This window comes from Salarias fasciatus, chromosome 3 (genome assembly GCF_902148845.1).
Source record: "Salarias fasciatus chromosome 3, fSalaFa1.1, whole genome shotgun sequence".
Taxonomy (NCBI): Eukaryota; Metazoa; Chordata; class Actinopteri; order Blenniiformes; family Blenniidae; genus Salarias; species Salarias fasciatus.
The window spans coordinates 28341806-28358656 of NC_043747.1; the positions used below are offsets into that span (position 1 = coordinate 28341806).

Sequence of the window (16851 nt, forward strand, 5' to 3'; positions counted from 1 at the left end):
GTGACACGTCTTCATGTTTTCCCTGCTGACTTCCAGAGGGGGCACAGAGCAGTGGCACAGAGATGTCAGAGTCTGAATGTTTTTGAGGCAGCTGTTCTTCTGGACTCGTTTCACGGATGACAAACAGTGTTGCATTAAAATTGGCAGTGTAGAGATTGAAAGGGTGGACTCCACAAAATTTTTAGGAGTAATACTAGATAATAAATTAGGCTGGAAAATGCACATTAATACAATCAAGACAAAAGTATCTAAAACAATTGCCATATTACATAGAATTAAACACTCTGTGAATAAAAGTGCTCTTAAATTACTATACAACTCTCTGATCCTCCCGTACCTTAAATACTGTGTGGAAACCTGGGGGAATAATTATAAGACATATATGAATTCAATTTTTTTACTCCAAAAGAAGGCAATAAGAATTGTAACTCAGGTAGACTATTACACTCCAACCAATGATCTTTTCATACAATTAAAGTGTCTTAAATTTCAGGACATTGTCAATCTAAACACTGCTTTAGTCATGTATAAGGCTCATAACAATATGCTCCCTCACTATATCCAAGTCTTGTTCAAACCCAGAGAGAGACAGTACAGTTTGAGAGGGGACATGATTTTCAAAACAGCTTCAGTGAGGACCAGCTTGAAAAGTCGATGCGTTTCGTTTAGAGGTGTCAATTTATGGAACGATCTGGACGATATAGTAAAGGGCTCCAAAAATATTCATACTTTTCAAAAAGAGTATAAGGCCAGCATTCTAAATAAATATAGAACTACTGTTTAAACTAAGATACCCTGGAAACCATATAAAGTACACAAATGACTGTAATCTAATTTCGTGTGTGTTTGTGTGTGTTTGTGTGTGGGTGTGAAAAATTGGGTGTGATTTGAACATAGAATAGTGTGTGGGTGCGGGATGTGCGAGGGTAAGACACGCTGAGAGGTGAAATTTAAAAAAATAAATAAATAAATTAGGAGAAGAAGAATCAATAGCTGGATGAACTAGATCGGTTGTAGTTCTTTGGTTATTTTCTTTTTGAAAATATATTTTGTTGCTGTCATGGAAATAATTATGTTGCTAGGGGTAGGCGATACAAGTGATAAACTTCTGCCTATACCCTTTCAGTCAATGTATTGTTTTAAGTGTAAGAATTATGCTTCTTGTGTTTTCCTGTAAAAAGATGACTGAAATAAACTTAACTAACTAACTAACTAACTAACTCTTCCAGCGGTGGAATACAGATGTCAGAGTCTTAATGTTTTTGAGGCAGCTGTTCTTCTGGACTCGTTTCATGGATGTCTTCCAGCGCAGGCACAGAGGTGTTAGAGTCCAGGGGTGTTTTATTCCCCTAATTAACAACAACAACAATAATATTAACATCTACAATAATAATTACAGCGATATCTATTTCATGAAAACAAAAACTTGAATAGTTTTCCAAAGGCAAGGGAAATGTTTTTGGTACCACACAATTCAAAAAACGGTTATTCAAAGTGTTTATTACAGAGACCAAAAAGTGTAATTAAACATTCAAAATAACATAGAAAGGAACAAAATTATATGAAGATTAGATGAAAACTATTAGAAGATTAGATGGAAACTATTTGAAAATATGATCACATTACCTGTTCATGCTTCAGGAAGCAATTTTTGATTCTTGTTCTATTGATGAAGATATTGGGGATCCCAAGATCTTTACACACCACTCCCCAGAAGCTCTCAGCAGGATATGCTCCTATCTCGGAAGGTCGCTTATCACTTTTCTCTTGCATTGTTTTAATATGAGTTAAAACCCCAGTCACGCTCTTAACCACTTTCCTTGACTATATAAGCAAGAAAAACATAATCAATGCATAATCAAATTTCTTAGGATTTCTCTATGTAATAATGCTGATATGTGGAGGAAGACATAATTTGCACTTACCTTTCCAAATGTAGAAAAGGACAAATAACTGTTAACACAAAATCACTTCAAGTCAGTGTCATAATTTCAACAAAAACAGGCAACCAAAAATTGCACTTAAGGTGGTGCCTGAATCAAATTTTCATACCTGCCTTTCATTATTCAGATGTAAGTGCATGTTTTATATTCTCATGTTTTACATTAAACACTGGAGACATAACATCTCATATTGAACATTAAGGTACAAATACGACAGTAAATAGACCATATTTGATGAATAGCATGTAATATCTGCACTGTAACTAAATTTTGCTGGTAAACAATTTTTGTTATGCATATGCAAGTTATGCATTTTAACATACTTTCACCTTTGGTGTCTAGTTCATGGAGAATTACGTTATTGTTCAACAGTAGCGTTAATAAAATGTTAAATATTCAATTCTATTTGTTAATTAATTATAACACGGAGTAGGAGAGATGAGTTCAGTGTTTTCTTTTGTTATATTGTTATAGACTTACCCTTGTCGATGAGGCATTATGAATTCCAAGTACTGGGCTGACAAATATGAGTAATTGAAAAGATAATTGACACATGGTCGACTCTGCCAAACTCTGCATGGAGCTCGAACTACACTGAAAGCATGGCACAGGGTTTAGGAGTCCTTAGGTTTGCCAGGTCAATATTCCAAAATGCAACCCGAAAAAAAATCAGCAACACATTTAAAAACCCCAAACTGAACAACAAAACATGTAGTCAAAATGATTAAAGATTCCAATGTCATTTCATATAAAATAAACCTCTGACAATGATTGACAAATTAAAAGAAAAATATAATGGCATTGCCATGATTAAAACTAAGTACAGATAAAAATATAAATGTGTATATATATATATGTATATATATATATATATATATATATATATATATATATATATATATATATATATATATATGTATGTATATATATATGTGTGTGTATATATATATATATATGTATAAAAATATATATATATATGTATCATGATGAAAAATCTCGAAAACACTAATTTGCAATGACTCCCAAAAAAATATATTTACATTTTTGAAATGGAAAAAAAATTGTGACCAGAAGCGGGGTGGAGCGGAGTCGAGTCGAATTAGTGTTGGGGAGGTGGAAATACGACAAAAAATGTAACAGTACTTCATAGCATTTTGGCAAGAAATGTATGACATGAGTCCACCAAGACTGGTTTCGTGGACGACTTATTGAAGAACAGGATTTCATTGCACTTCAAAGTCAGGCGAATTTGGCTTTTATTTACAACAACAGGGAAGTTTGGCGACAAATTACAGGAAAAGCACACAGCAAATGTACTTCTTAGTGCTTGTACAAGTAATATGTAATGTGTTAAGTACAGCAGTACTGATTTTGTGAACTACTTATGTAAAAAAATGATTTTATTGCACTTCAAAGTCAGGCGACAATGGCTTTTATTCACATCAAATAGGAACTTTGTCGATGAATTACAGGAAAAGTACACAGTAAAAGTACTTCATAGTCCTTTTGCAAGTAATATGTAATGTACTGAGTCCAGCAGTACTGATTTTTGGAACTACTTATTGAAAAAAAGGATTTTATTGCACTTCAAAGTTAGGCGAAAATGGCTTTTATTCACACCAACAGGGAACTTGGGTGAAAAATTACAGGAAAAGTACATAGTAATAGTACTCCATAGTACTTGTGCAAGTAATTTGTAATGTATTAAACCCAGCAGTACTAATATAGTGGACTACTTATTGAAAAAAAAATATTTTACTAGACTTCAAAGTCAGATAACAGTGGCTTGTGTTACTGTGTCTAATGAACTTTGGCAAGAAATTAGAGGAAGAGTTCACAGTCATCATACTTAATAGTATTTATGAAAGTAATATATAATTCATGAAGTGCAGTAATATATAATCATCAATATATAATGTATTACATGCAGTGAGCTGTGTTCCGTCGTGCTCCACTTTTTTTTGAAATGGGTTTTGGAACGGTGTTACCGTAATGCTCAGTGTATTTGCGCACAGCTAGTGAACGTGCGGCTCATTTGACTGCGGGCTAAGAAGTGTAGGCTCACTTGACCGCAGTGATTTGCGGTGGTTTTTAAAAGCTTTTTTTTTCTCGGGTTCGGATCTGGGTGGGAAAAATAGCTTGCGGGTCGCGTCGCGGGTTGTAGATTGACTCATGAGAATCAATATAAAATAATAATAAATATAATAAAAATGTTGTGACGTGATCCGTCTGCTGCGACTGTCTGCAGCACCGCGGCTCTTCTGCATCCATTTCCAGGCTTTTCAGTTAGTTGAGCAAACTACAGAAAACTATCTTGGTCATTATTTACTCTCTGAGGGTCGCTTCCGCTATTTTGTGACAGTCATTGGCTCAGCTGATTAATCGTGTTTCACCATCTAATAACACAGTTTGTGATTGGACGAGAGCATCAAACGGTCTGCCGCCGTCTAACAAGCACCACTTCCAAAACAGTTAATAGCTATTTAAATATTTGAGAGCTAAATGGATAAAACGTACAACTATCACTTTGTAATGTTCCTGAAGTGTTCAAACGTTACTCAGTGTTTCCCTGATGGATTACTTTTCTCCTCCATGGATTCTAAACATGTCACGGCTCATAACTGCTGAAGTCTGGACAGAAAGTAAGTCTATTACACACGTAAAGTTACCTTTAAGAGATTAAAAGTTTAAAAGCATTGAACGTAACAAACGAGTGTTTTTCCAGTTGTATGGGAGAAGAACAGCAGGGCTGATGATTCAGGACTGAAGTCAGGCTGTTATTGGAAGAGCTGCTTCATTCAGGTGTTATTTAGTCACTGGCAGCTGAACTGTGGTGATGTGCTGTATGCATGCAGACAATATGACCCAAAATGATGACTTTAAATACGGGTTACGGGTCGGGCTGCGGGTCGTGCTTCAACAGGTCGGATCGGGTCGCGGTACTCATCGGGCTGATGCGCGGGTTTGCGGTTCGGTTGCGGGTTTGTACGTCCCCGGGTCAGGCCGGGGCGGGTCTTGAAAATTGGACCCGTGCAGGACTCTGGTCTGGATAGCAGCTGCGGGAAGTGCTCATCAGGAACTGGGTGGAGGATCCGCTGAAGGGGGGGACAAAATGACTTTTACAGAGAAACACACACACACACACACACACACACACACACACACACACACACACACACACACACACACACACAGAGTGTACAGGAAAGAACCTCAGTGTCAGTATTTTACATTTTCATTTTCGTCGTCAGTGTTTCAGACCTTCAGTCGTCTCTCGATACTTTTCTCTTCACAGCTGAACCTTGTGAGTCATCTGAGGAATTTATTACCCTATTCATGGGGTTGTGTCCCTTCGTACATGTGTCTATATATGTCTGTGTGCAATGAATACAAAAAAAAAATCAATTTTTTCAGTCAAATCCTGATATGTATTGAAATGAAATCATTTAACACTGAAGTTTCTCTTTGATATCAGCATAACTTCTGGTTATAAAACTGAAAAAAACATCTGATGATTATCTCCATGGTCACAGGGAATCAGGTGACAGGATCCTTGACACCTGACTGGCTGCTGACTGAGGAATGACCTGAACAACAGGACTGCTGTCCAGATAGATTCTACAGATCAGTTGCGAACGATTCTCTCCCTGAGACTCTGATCAAAGCTCTCAGTGTTCTTCCTCCGTGGAGGAACTCTCCAGAACTCCAGAAGATGAACGTGTTGCTGTTCTTCACTGTGATCTGCTGGATGTTCGCAGGTCAGTGTTTTCAGAACTTCCTCTCTGCTGGATTCTAACAGGATGATTTACATTATAGGATCAGAATCTGTGTATCTATGTTGAACTGCTACTGCCTTTTTTCAAAATGAAATGGACACGCACGCACGCACGCACGCACGCACGCACGCACACACACACACACACACACACACACACACACACACACACACACACACACACACACCACTTTGTCACTATAACTTCCATTCAGAGTATTTAACTGATCAGTGAATCCATTTTTGCTCAGCTAGTAGAATTCAACTCAACTTGGCAGTGGCATTTTATATCCATAAAACAGGAGCAAAGTCTGAAACTGGATTAAAGAATAACAATGGCTTTACGATCAGGTCATAAAAATGCTAAAGGTCTGTGACATGCAATAGCAGCTCTTTATGTGTCCTGAACTGAACTTTACTGACTGATATCAGTGTGAAGCTTGAAGCTGCTCCTCCCTCTGAACCACAGTCGGATCTCCTCTCTCTGCTGCCTCTGAGGTTTTTATGAAAACTGGTTCAACTGGTTGATCATCAAGGTTAAATGTGAATCAGCATGTCAGGTTATTGAGCAGGGTGTGTCCTGAAGGGGAAAAAATTTTACAGTTTTTCTCCATTGGTTTGGCTTGTTTCTTGAAACTGAAACTCCATTCTCAAAACAACATGGACAAATCTCCTAACTACGCTGTAACTGTTCACAACAGAACGGCATTTCTCAATCATTTCATCACATTGGAAATGTCTTAGTACATGTCTTGATGTCTCAGAACATCTTTGCAAATGATGAAGCACAGTACATATAGATTTAGCACAATTTCCAAGTGAATAGCTACGTATGTCAAGTTGATCTGAACTGATTGATTAATTCTCAGTCTAACGGTTGTTCTCTCCAAAACATATTGGCATCATTTCAGCTTATTATATCAGTCATCACCTGAAAAATCATCTGTTCAACCGTCAAAATAAGTCAAGAGCACAGTGCAATACCATGAATACCAGACATGGGTCTGTTGACATGAGGGTGAGGAGGACAGTCAGGAGGGTGAGGAGGGGGACCAGTGAAGAATTGAGCTGTGAAACTCCAGCTTCATTTACAGCACTGTGGGCTTCATACAATATTCTTTGTGTGTGTGTGTGTGTGTGTTCATATCACAGTGGATGGAAGTTACTTTGTGTGCAGCTAAAAATTATAACAGTTTTCTTGAAAGTATGGGAGCAATGTGTGATTGAAAACTTGAAGGTTTCTCTGACTGTAAAATGCTTTTTTCCTTATTTTCCTGTACAGTATTTTTTCTGTTAGCTAAACAACCCAAAGAAGAAAATAAAAACTATCACAGGAACCATTGTGACTGAAGGACTGGGCCCAGACTGAAAGGTAGATGAGGGATATTTCAATGTTCCTCTGCCTTAATGACAAAACGTCTAAACATTTTTGGTTTGTACTGCTCACACAGTGCCAAAAGGATGAAGCATTTTGAGGACAATGACTATTTGTTTGAGAAAGAAATGTAGTTTTGCCACCCGAGTGAATCATTTTGAAAGAGATCTGAGCTTTGACAGGTGAACCGTGTGGTACTGCCAGTGGTTGTTGACAAGAGAACCAAGAGAAATGAGAACGTCCGGTCTGTTTCAAGAAATGAGCCGAAGCTGTTGAGAAGGATCTTTGGATTTTGGAGGCTCTGACTGTTTATATGGGAAAGAAATGAAGCTTTGAAACATGAGTGAACAGTTTTGGGAGAGAGATGAGCTTCTGCAAGTGACCCATGGTGTTGAGCTGAACTGCGAGACTGTTTTGCCAAATGATCTTAGAGTTTTGAAAATTTCGGTTTCAAGAAATGAACCAAACCGATGGAGAAAAATTGTAACACACTCACTCATTCATTGGTCCTCTGTGTTCTTCTCTCTGATTGGCTGCTGGAGGAATGAAGAGTTTTACCTGAATCTGTTTCTTCTCAGGTTCAGTCCAGAAAGCCATCTCAGCTGTTGAAGGACAAACTGTCTCTCTGCCGTGTGAAGCTCCGAACCAGGAGAACATCAGAGTGGTAGAGTGGAGCAGATCTGACCCGGGGAAGAATCAGTATATTTTCTTATACAGAGATGGACACATTGATCCAGATAATCATCCTTCTTATAAGAACAGAGTGAATCTGAAGGACAGAGCGATGAAGGACGGAGACGCGAGTCTGATCCTGAGGAACGTGACAGCTGCTGATGGAGGAATATATCAGTGTTTTATTGTTCGGAGTGAAGAACATGAGAATACTGAGTCCATCAGCTCCATCTCTCTGTTGGTGGAAACAGTTGCAGGTTTGTTGGATCATCTTCTTCTTCTTCTTTAAGGTTTAAAGACCATCCCTGCAGTTGCACTACTGTTTTCTTATTACTTAAATTCCTAATCATCTTTTAGATTTTCCCCATCAATCCCATTTCTTTTATGAAACCTTCCCCCCCCCCACCCTCACTGGGGGTATGTATTTGAAACTGGAGCCAAATTTCCAAGCCCGACTCTGAGAGGAGGTAATGAACTGGGATTGGTCAGGTGTCACAAAGACTGACAACGCAGTTTTTCTACCCCTATAAGTTCAGTTCTGCCCTGGACCTCCAAAGAAGCAGCTCTCCTGAGCCCCTGCAGAAGGAACAGGACGACTGGCGGGGGGGGGGGGGGGGGGGGGGGGGGAAGCGTCCGGTGTCACTGCTAACGCTGCTAATGCTACTAACGCTGCTAACGCTGTGGGTGTTAGACTGTCGGAGAGTAGTTTTTTTTTTCTCGTCTCCGTTGTCTGGGCACTGCACAATTTGCACAATTGTGGCTTCCTCGGTCTGCCCGACACTGTGAGCTGAGCCTGTTGCTATGAGACCCTCCCCCGTCCTCCCCCTCCCTTCTTGTTGTGACGTAAAATGCGTAATTTCCTGCGCGGCAGCGCAGGAATGTCGCCGGTCGACAAGCAAAGCAAGAATTACATATATTGAAAAATCCTGCGACATGTTAGAGGAGCCGATCGGCTTAATCTGCATTTTGTCATCACCACTAGTAGTGGGTTGGCTAAAACGGCCATTCATAGACATTTAAAGTTATGCACTAAAGCTTTAACAGTCTGTAAGCTAATGATCACTTCGCTTCACCCAACGCCGGGTTTGCAAGTTAATCTTCGGTACTGAACTGTAATGTTTCAGCCTCCAGCATCTCACCAAAACATCACCTGGTTAATCCAACACCTTCCACCTGGCTTGAGGTGATGGACAACACAGATCATGTAGACTCATTTTGAATTGGCTTTTACAAAGTTTCACTGAGAGAGGAAACAGGCCTCACCCCTCTCAAGCTCTCCTTTGTTATCGAGCACATGTGCCAAGCACATTCCTCTGACCCGCCATTTTAAGTGTAGTCTTCGGCTGGCCACTGGTATTTCCATCCCCCAGCCCTCCATCCCATTCCATCTCACAAACCACCTCTCTCCCTGGCAGCACAGTGCCTGGGTGCTTAGCGCTCTTGCCTCACCGCAAGAATGTCACGGGTTCGATCCCCGGACTGTGCGGGCCTTTTTGTGCGGAGTTTGCATGTTCTTCCCCGTGTCTGGATGGATTTCCGGGATCTCCGGTTTCCCCCATCAACTGATAACATGCACTATCAATCCTCCAGTCAGGTGATCTGACCATTAGCCTGGCTCCAGATCTGGACATGGGTCCCTGGCCATTCCCCGCAGCTGCCCACTGCTCCTACGGAATGCTTCAGCAGCATCGAAGGATGGGTTAAATGCAGAGAACAAATTTAAGGATAAGGTGCTTTATTGGTCATTATACAGTGAAAGTACAACGAAATTTGTTCTCTGCATTTAACCCATCCATCGATACCGCTGAAGCATTCCATAGGAGCAGTGGGCAGCGGGTCAGATCACCTGACTGGAGGAGTGACCTATCGTGCATGTTATGGGTTGGTGGGGGAAACCGGAGATCCCGGAGGAAACCCATCCAGACATTGGGAGGAACATGCAAACTCCACACAGAAAGGCCCGCACAGTCCGGGGATCGAACCCATGACATTCTTGCTGTGAGGCAAGAGCACCCAGCCACTGTGCCGCTGGTTGAGCATTCAGTGTATAATGACAAATAAAGCACCTTTACCTTTACTTCTCTCTCTCTCTCACACACACACACACACACACACACACACACACACACACACACACACACACACACACACACACACACACACACACACACACACACAACTTGTATAGACACCTAGTTGTATAGACACCTAGACAGATCCAAAAAAAAAGTTTTGGATTATAACTTTTGAGAACCAAATGAACCTTTTTGGACCACCTAGACAGAATTGTGTGTTTGGTTTTGCTTTATTGTTGATAAACACAATTTTTGGAATCATTTGTGTCGTTGATGTTTCACAGTTATGAATGGAATATCGATCTCTTCTGTCCAAGAACTCCACAATCCTTAAGGTTTTACTGTTAATATTTGGGAATTGTTAATAATCTAATTATTAATCCAAATTACAAATTAATAGTTTAACCAAGTTTATAAGACTGATTACAAAGAATTGGCTCTTTTCCTACTAAAACGTAGGTGGTGCCCCAAGGTTTTCTGATGAAACTCAGATCCCAAATTCTTTAATTAATAGTTATTTTTGAAAATCATTTTTACTGATAGCCAAATTCATTAACTACAAATCACAACATTAATGGTATGAAATCCTCAACAGTTGGATGAAGTCTCTACGTCCTCTCAGGTATATGTTTCTTCATGTTGTTGCTGAGAGTTTGGAGAAAAGACAGCAGCTCTTCATCATCCTCTCCCTCACTCTGTTTCTGTCTGCAGGACACACAGGGAGAGGATATGTTGGTCCAGTTGTTGGTCAGACTGTAGCTGCGGGACACGGTGGAGGACGTGTTGGTCCAATTGTGGCTGCTGTTTTTGGTGAGAGTTTGGAGAAAAGACAGCAGCTCTTCATCATCCTCTACCTCACACTCTGTTTTTGCCTGCAGCTCAAAGAGGAGGATCTGGAGAGGACGGACGCGGGAGAGCACATGTTGGTCTGATTGTGGCTGCCGTTGTTCTTGTTGTTGGTGGTGGTGTTGGTTCTGCGATGTTTCGAAGACACATGAAGAAGAATTCAGACCTGAGCACTGAAGTCTGTTGACTCTTCATCCTCCTCTGTTCCACTATGGGTTCATCCAGGAGGATGAGCTGATCTCCACCCCCACTCCCTTGTGTACAATTGTGCTCAAAGGGTCATGCTGCATGAAAAAGGGATTGTCATCAGTAAACAGCACTGTTAGATTGCTGTGAAATTTTATGTTACATGTCTTCAAATGAGACTAATACTTTTGTGACTTATGAAACTTATCAGCATACCACCTGCTCAAAACAAAGGAACAAACAAAAAAAAAAGCAAAAGTACTTCACTGATCCTGGCATAAAATCAAATGAAATCAGAGAGAGAGGGAAAAAGACAGAAAAAAAAGAGAAAAAATTAACTATATATTCAGGATAGTATAATTAAATAACAGATATAAACTAAACAACATAATTAAATATAGTTTAAATATTATTTTAAGACAGATATAATTAAATAACAAATATAAACTAACATAAATGAATAAGGTATAATTTACATATAGACAGATATACTTAAATATAAGATATACACTAGCAGATACAAATCAAATATAATTTAAATATACATTTAAGACAGATAGCCTTGACAGCTCCATGAAAACATTTTTATTCATTCTTTCTCCTCCCAGGAAACAGGCAGGTTTCCTCCACAGTAATCAAATCACTGTAACGGAGGTTATGTTATGTCAATTTTACTCCTCAATTTTCCAATTCTGCCGCCAAATGATGACTACCCGCCCTACTTAAAGGGGCTGTATCATGCAAAATTCACTTTTTGTATGTTTTAACCTTGTTATATAGTTATGTACTCACCAAAAACACCCCCAAAGCGTTTTTTTCCTTCGTGCCTGTGTGTTTGAGCTTTCCTCGTGTTTGTGCTGCTCAGAGAGGCAGCCCCTCCTGCACCCGTGAAAACGCTCTATTTTCCCACATTGACGTCACACGGTGAAGATGGCTTCCCTGAGCCCCCCTCCCGCAGGCCCTTGGCAATCAGCGTTGCTGCTTTTTGTAACTCTGATTTCAAGGATAAACTTTGACCATCGTCTGAAAGCAACAGTCAAGCAAGAGCAAGAGTCTGAAGGGTCTGGAGGGTCTGGAGGGTCTGGAGGGTCTGCGCTTGGTGAGTTTCTCACAGGAAAAGACGATTTTGCGCGTGGAGAAGCTAGAGCTAAAGAGCTAAAGCTAGCTAGCGTATTTGTTTTGAAGCGCTGATTGGTTGAAGTAGCTGTCAGTCAACGTCCACAGAGGAGAGGCGGGATTTTCAGTGAAACGGAGCGTTTTCTCTTCCGGGTTTCAGAATTAGCCCCAGAAAATCTTTTATTTCACACAAAATTACTTTTCCTTAGCGCCAAAAATAAACTATACCATGTTAATGCCATTTCTAGGGTTTGGACGAGCTAAAAAAGCAGGATACAGCCCCTTTAACCTCTGATTGGCTCTGACCGGAAGACAGTAGACGTTTAGAGCAACCAATCTCAAAAGAGAGGGGATTGAGTGGCGTCAGCTCAAAGCCTGCCCCCTGAGTGCCAAAACTCAGCCCCGCTAGATGACAGCTCAGAGCCACCTGTCCACACCCTCAGAATAAAGCTCCCTGATTGGCTGAACAGCTCCGTCTCACCGAGGTGTTGGAAAATAAAAATCCCCTCTCTGCTGTCAGAGCTGGAGACATGAATATATGTCTGTGAAATATATTCACTATGTGACAGTGAAACAGAAAAGCCAGAGCTCCTAAACTCAGTAGTGCAGAAAATGAGTGATTGTTCCTCAGTAACTGTATCGCTCCTGGATGAACTGTATTTCATTCAGACCCAAACCCAGATGTGGTTCACTCATCTGCATCTCGCCAGTCCTGCAATAATCCCAATGTTTTAATTAATCTCCATTATTAACCATCACGGAAGAATAAGAAATATTGGAAAAACAGCTTTCTGAGGACTTGGACGTATAATGAAACTTTTTCCTAATCAATGCTAAACATGTTTTTATTCTGGTCTAAACCATTCAATCTGGGGACAAAAAATGATTTAAAGGGGCTGGATCATGCTTTTTTAGCAAGCCCAAACCCTAGAAATGGCATTAACATGGTAATAGTTTATTTTTGGCGCTAAGGAAAAGTCATTTTGTGTGAAATAAAAGATTTTCTGGGGCTAATTCTGAAACCCGGAAAAGAAAACGCTCTGTTTCACTGAAAATCCCGCCTCTCCCTCTGTGGACGTTGACTGACAGCTACTTCAACCAATCAGCGCTTCAAAACAAATACGTCATGCATTAGCTTCTCTAGGGCCTCAATCACACATACACAGCTGTGCGGGCGCGGATCTGTCCAGGTTTGCACGGTGTCTGCGCGGAAAAGTCAGGACTGTATGCAAACAGATCAGTCCTTTCACACTGCATGCTCGGGCGCCGCGCGTGGCCCGTTCAAATCCGCGCGGCGATTTCTAAATAGAAATCAAGTCTATTTTTCTACTTGAGCGGGCTGTGTGCGGCATCCCATTGAAACCAATGGCATAAACACAGATCTCGTGTCAGCCAGGCTTTCTATGCATGGATTGAGCTCATGTCTGCCCACAAACTGGTCACACAAGAGGCTTTTGCCAGGGTTCTGCTCCGTCTATTTTTCCGTGCGGCTTGGAGCGGGGTCCCATTGAAAACAATGAAGACAGGTCCTGGTTGTCACATATGCAGATATATGTTCCGTTTGAATTTACTATTCGGCGCAGTTGAGAGGAGCGCGCGTGTCTAGATACGCATATCTAGAGATCTATATCTGGAAGTCTATGCCGGAGCTACGGAAGCTGCATTGTGTTGTGTGTTGTGTGACTGCCGATGCTGATGCACGTTTCTGGATGCCTGCTCTTGGGAATAAACATCCTTTCGCTCCCGAAACGCCTCTGGAATTACTTCAAACATATCACACTAGTAGCCCGTTGCCGCGGACAACCCGCTCGCGCAGACCGCGCTGTGAGAACGGTACGCCTGAACACGCCACTTCAGCGCCCGCGCCATCTATGCATCCACCCTGCGCAGTGACCGTGTATGTGTGAATCAGGCCTAAGAGTTAGCTTTAGCTCTTTAGCTGTAGCTTCTCTACACAAAGACACGCAAAAAAGTTTTTTCCTGTTAGAAACTCACCAAGCGCAGACCCTTCAGACCCTTCAGACTCTTGCTCTTGCTTGATTATTGCTTTCAGACGATGGTTAAAGTTTATCTCCGTAATCGGAGATACAGAAAGCGGCAATGCTGATTGCCGAGGGCCTGCAGGGGGAGGGAGGGGGGGTCAGGGGAACCATCTGGGGCTGCGTCTCTAAGCAGCAGAAACACCAGGAAAGCTCAAACACGCAGGCACGAAGGAAAAAAATGCTTTGGGGGTGTTTTTGGTGAGAACATAACTATATAACAAGGTTACATGGCTATGTAACATACAAAAAGTGAATTTTGCATGATACAGGCTCTTTAAGATATTTTGTGATTTAAAAAAAGTAGCTTGTTGTTTGTCACAGATTGCTATAACTTATTTCTATACTGTTCCTTTCTGGAGTGGAAAGTAAAAAAAAAAAAAACATGAATAAGCTAAATTTTTATAAAATGCGGGAGTAAATTATAAGAAAATGATGTCAAACTACGTATGTTCCCCTCGTCTGTACTGTACCATTTTAACTTCCTTACCCCCAATTTCCACCAGGCGCGAAAGCGCTGCGCTGAGCACCAGTGTCTTGTTCCTACAGTCAACGCACACCGGGAGCGCAGCGCCGCGCCGCACCGTCCGGATGGGCAGGGCTGCTCTACGAACAACACAGGATATAAACAGAAAATAAAAAAAAAAAAAAAACACCTCATTTCGCTTCTGCACGGTCGCTCTGCTCGTCCAGCCACATTGATCTGTAATTTATAGTACTTCCAGCAAGGATGAGTACATGGTTTATGTTTTGATCTCAAATGAGAGCTTTTCTTTATCCAATAGTTCCTTTTGTATGGTTTATTCTACATAAAAACGGTAATTTTCGTTTTTATGTACCAGGCGATGTATGGCACAAACGGCCACCCATAGTGGGGTGCTCTGAAAGAACGAAGCCGATATGAATGAATGACCTGAGAGAATGAGCTCTTCACTTATGGTGGAGTTTAATGTGAACACAGGACTGAAGGGAAACCACTCAAAGTCAAGTCTGACTACGCGAGATTTGGAAGAGTGAGTAGCCGATTCTCTGATGAAAAATCTTCTCGTCTGTTCTACAGCCACTCCACACACTAGAAGATCAGGAGAGGAAGATCTAGTGCGAGCTGTCTTCTGTTGTCTTCCAATGTGTGGTCTCTGAATCGGGGAAGATTGAAAAAAGCCTGTAATGTACTGGCCTTTACCGAATGCGGAAGCAGCCAGCAACAGGGCGGAGACAGGCGTGGAGGAGTGAAGTCAAAACGACCAATAGGAGCTCTTCTCTATTCCACCAGTGTTGGCCCCGCCCACTGGGTTCAGTCAGATTCGCCAACAAAACTTTTGAATTTGCAAGTGTAGCAGGAGGAGATCCTCTCCTGGCTGGCAGTAATTAACCAATCCCGGCAGGGGGAGCTGTGTATAAAGGTAGGTCACAGCCTCTGCCGCTTAGTCCGGAGTAGACCCCGCCCCTGGGCTTCCTCACTTCCTGGTGTGAGCTGTGTGAGCTGTAGTGATGGGTCGATGAGGCGTCATGAAGCGTTTCGACACAATGCAAAACTGTATTGATACTTTTTATCAGTCAATTGGCAGACGATACCACTATTTTTCTAAAAAATGCTAGTCAGGTCCCTGTTGCTCTACAGGTTATTCAAAATTTCTCTAAAGCTTCAGGGTTGACTTTAAATTTAAATAAATGCCAATTACTCCCAATTAAAGATTGTGATGACACAAACATCTTTGACATAAGTGTCTTAAAAGAGGTAAATTACCTAGGAATAGTTATTTGTAAAGACCCTAAACACAGAATCTTAACAAATTTTACTCCAATGATTAAGAAAACGCAAACTAAATTGAATCAGTGGTTGCAGAGAGATTTAACACTAAGAGGGAGAATCTTGTTATCGAAAGCAGAAGGATGTAGACAGCAAAACCTGTAAGGATATTGATCGTATGCTTTTTAATTTCATCTGGAAAAATCGAACGGATTACATTAGAAGGAACGTGATGATGAATAAATATGAAAATGGCGGACTTAATGTCCTGGACTTCACCACTCTTAACAATACTTTTAAAATAAACTGGACCAAACATTTTCTAAAAAACCCTTTTTCAATATGGAACTTGATCCCTCACCACATTTTTTCTAAATTCGGTGGCCTGAACTTCATACTCGGATGTAACTATAATGTAGACAAACTCCCAGAAAAATGATCTCTATTCCATAAACAAGTATTATTAGCATGGTCTCTTATATTTAAGCACAACTTCTCACCACATAAATACATCATATGGAATAACGAGAACTTTTTGTACAAAAACAAATCTCTATATTTTAGAAATTGGGTGGAGAAACAGATTGTGTTGGTAAGTCTACTTTTCAACACTAGAGGGCAGCTTATGTCTTATACAGAATTTTTAAACATTTATCAGTTTCCAGTAGGGTTGCCAACTCCCAGAGATTGAAATAAGGAACACCTCTCGCGGGCAGCTGAAAAAAACTGGGTTTTTGGGGGGTGAAAAACGCATATATAACAGCATTTTGCCACAGTTATACCTATTACAGACTGTAAAAACACATTAGGTTACTGCATTACACCTACAGTAGCAAGATTGTAATAACTCATGATCAGCTTGATCTGTTTGTATTTGAGGCCTACAGTGAGACAGTTATCATTCCAGTATCATCATCATCATGGACAGCAGCTCTCAGCCACTGCACCGGACGGTAGAGCAGCTCAGCAGCTCCTTCAGAGGAGACTGAGACCCTCAGAGCAGGAAGGAGCTGCCACAGGTCTCTCATCCCCACCGCTATCAGACTGTACAATTCTACTGTGTGGAATATGTGC

The 16851-nt window shown here is 41.0% G+C and overlaps 1 long non-coding RNA gene across 2 annotated transcripts; it reads left to right on the top strand.

Annotated features, from left to right (window-relative positions):
* Nucleotides 1-4428: 4428 nt before the first annotated feature.
* Nucleotides 4429-11166, top strand: LOC115409533 (uncharacterized). Of its 2 annotated transcripts, none has more exons than XR_003933975.1 (5): nt 4429-4585; nt 5477-5701; nt 7672-8022; nt 10552-10650; nt 10719-11166. It is a non-coding gene; the product is annotated as an uncharacterized LOC115409533 (long non-coding RNA). The 2 variants fall into 2 exon arrangements; XR_003933976.1 differs by lacking the exon at nt 4429-4585 and adding an exon at nt 5135-5247.
* The last annotated feature ends 5685 nt before the right edge of the window (nt 11167-16851 follow it).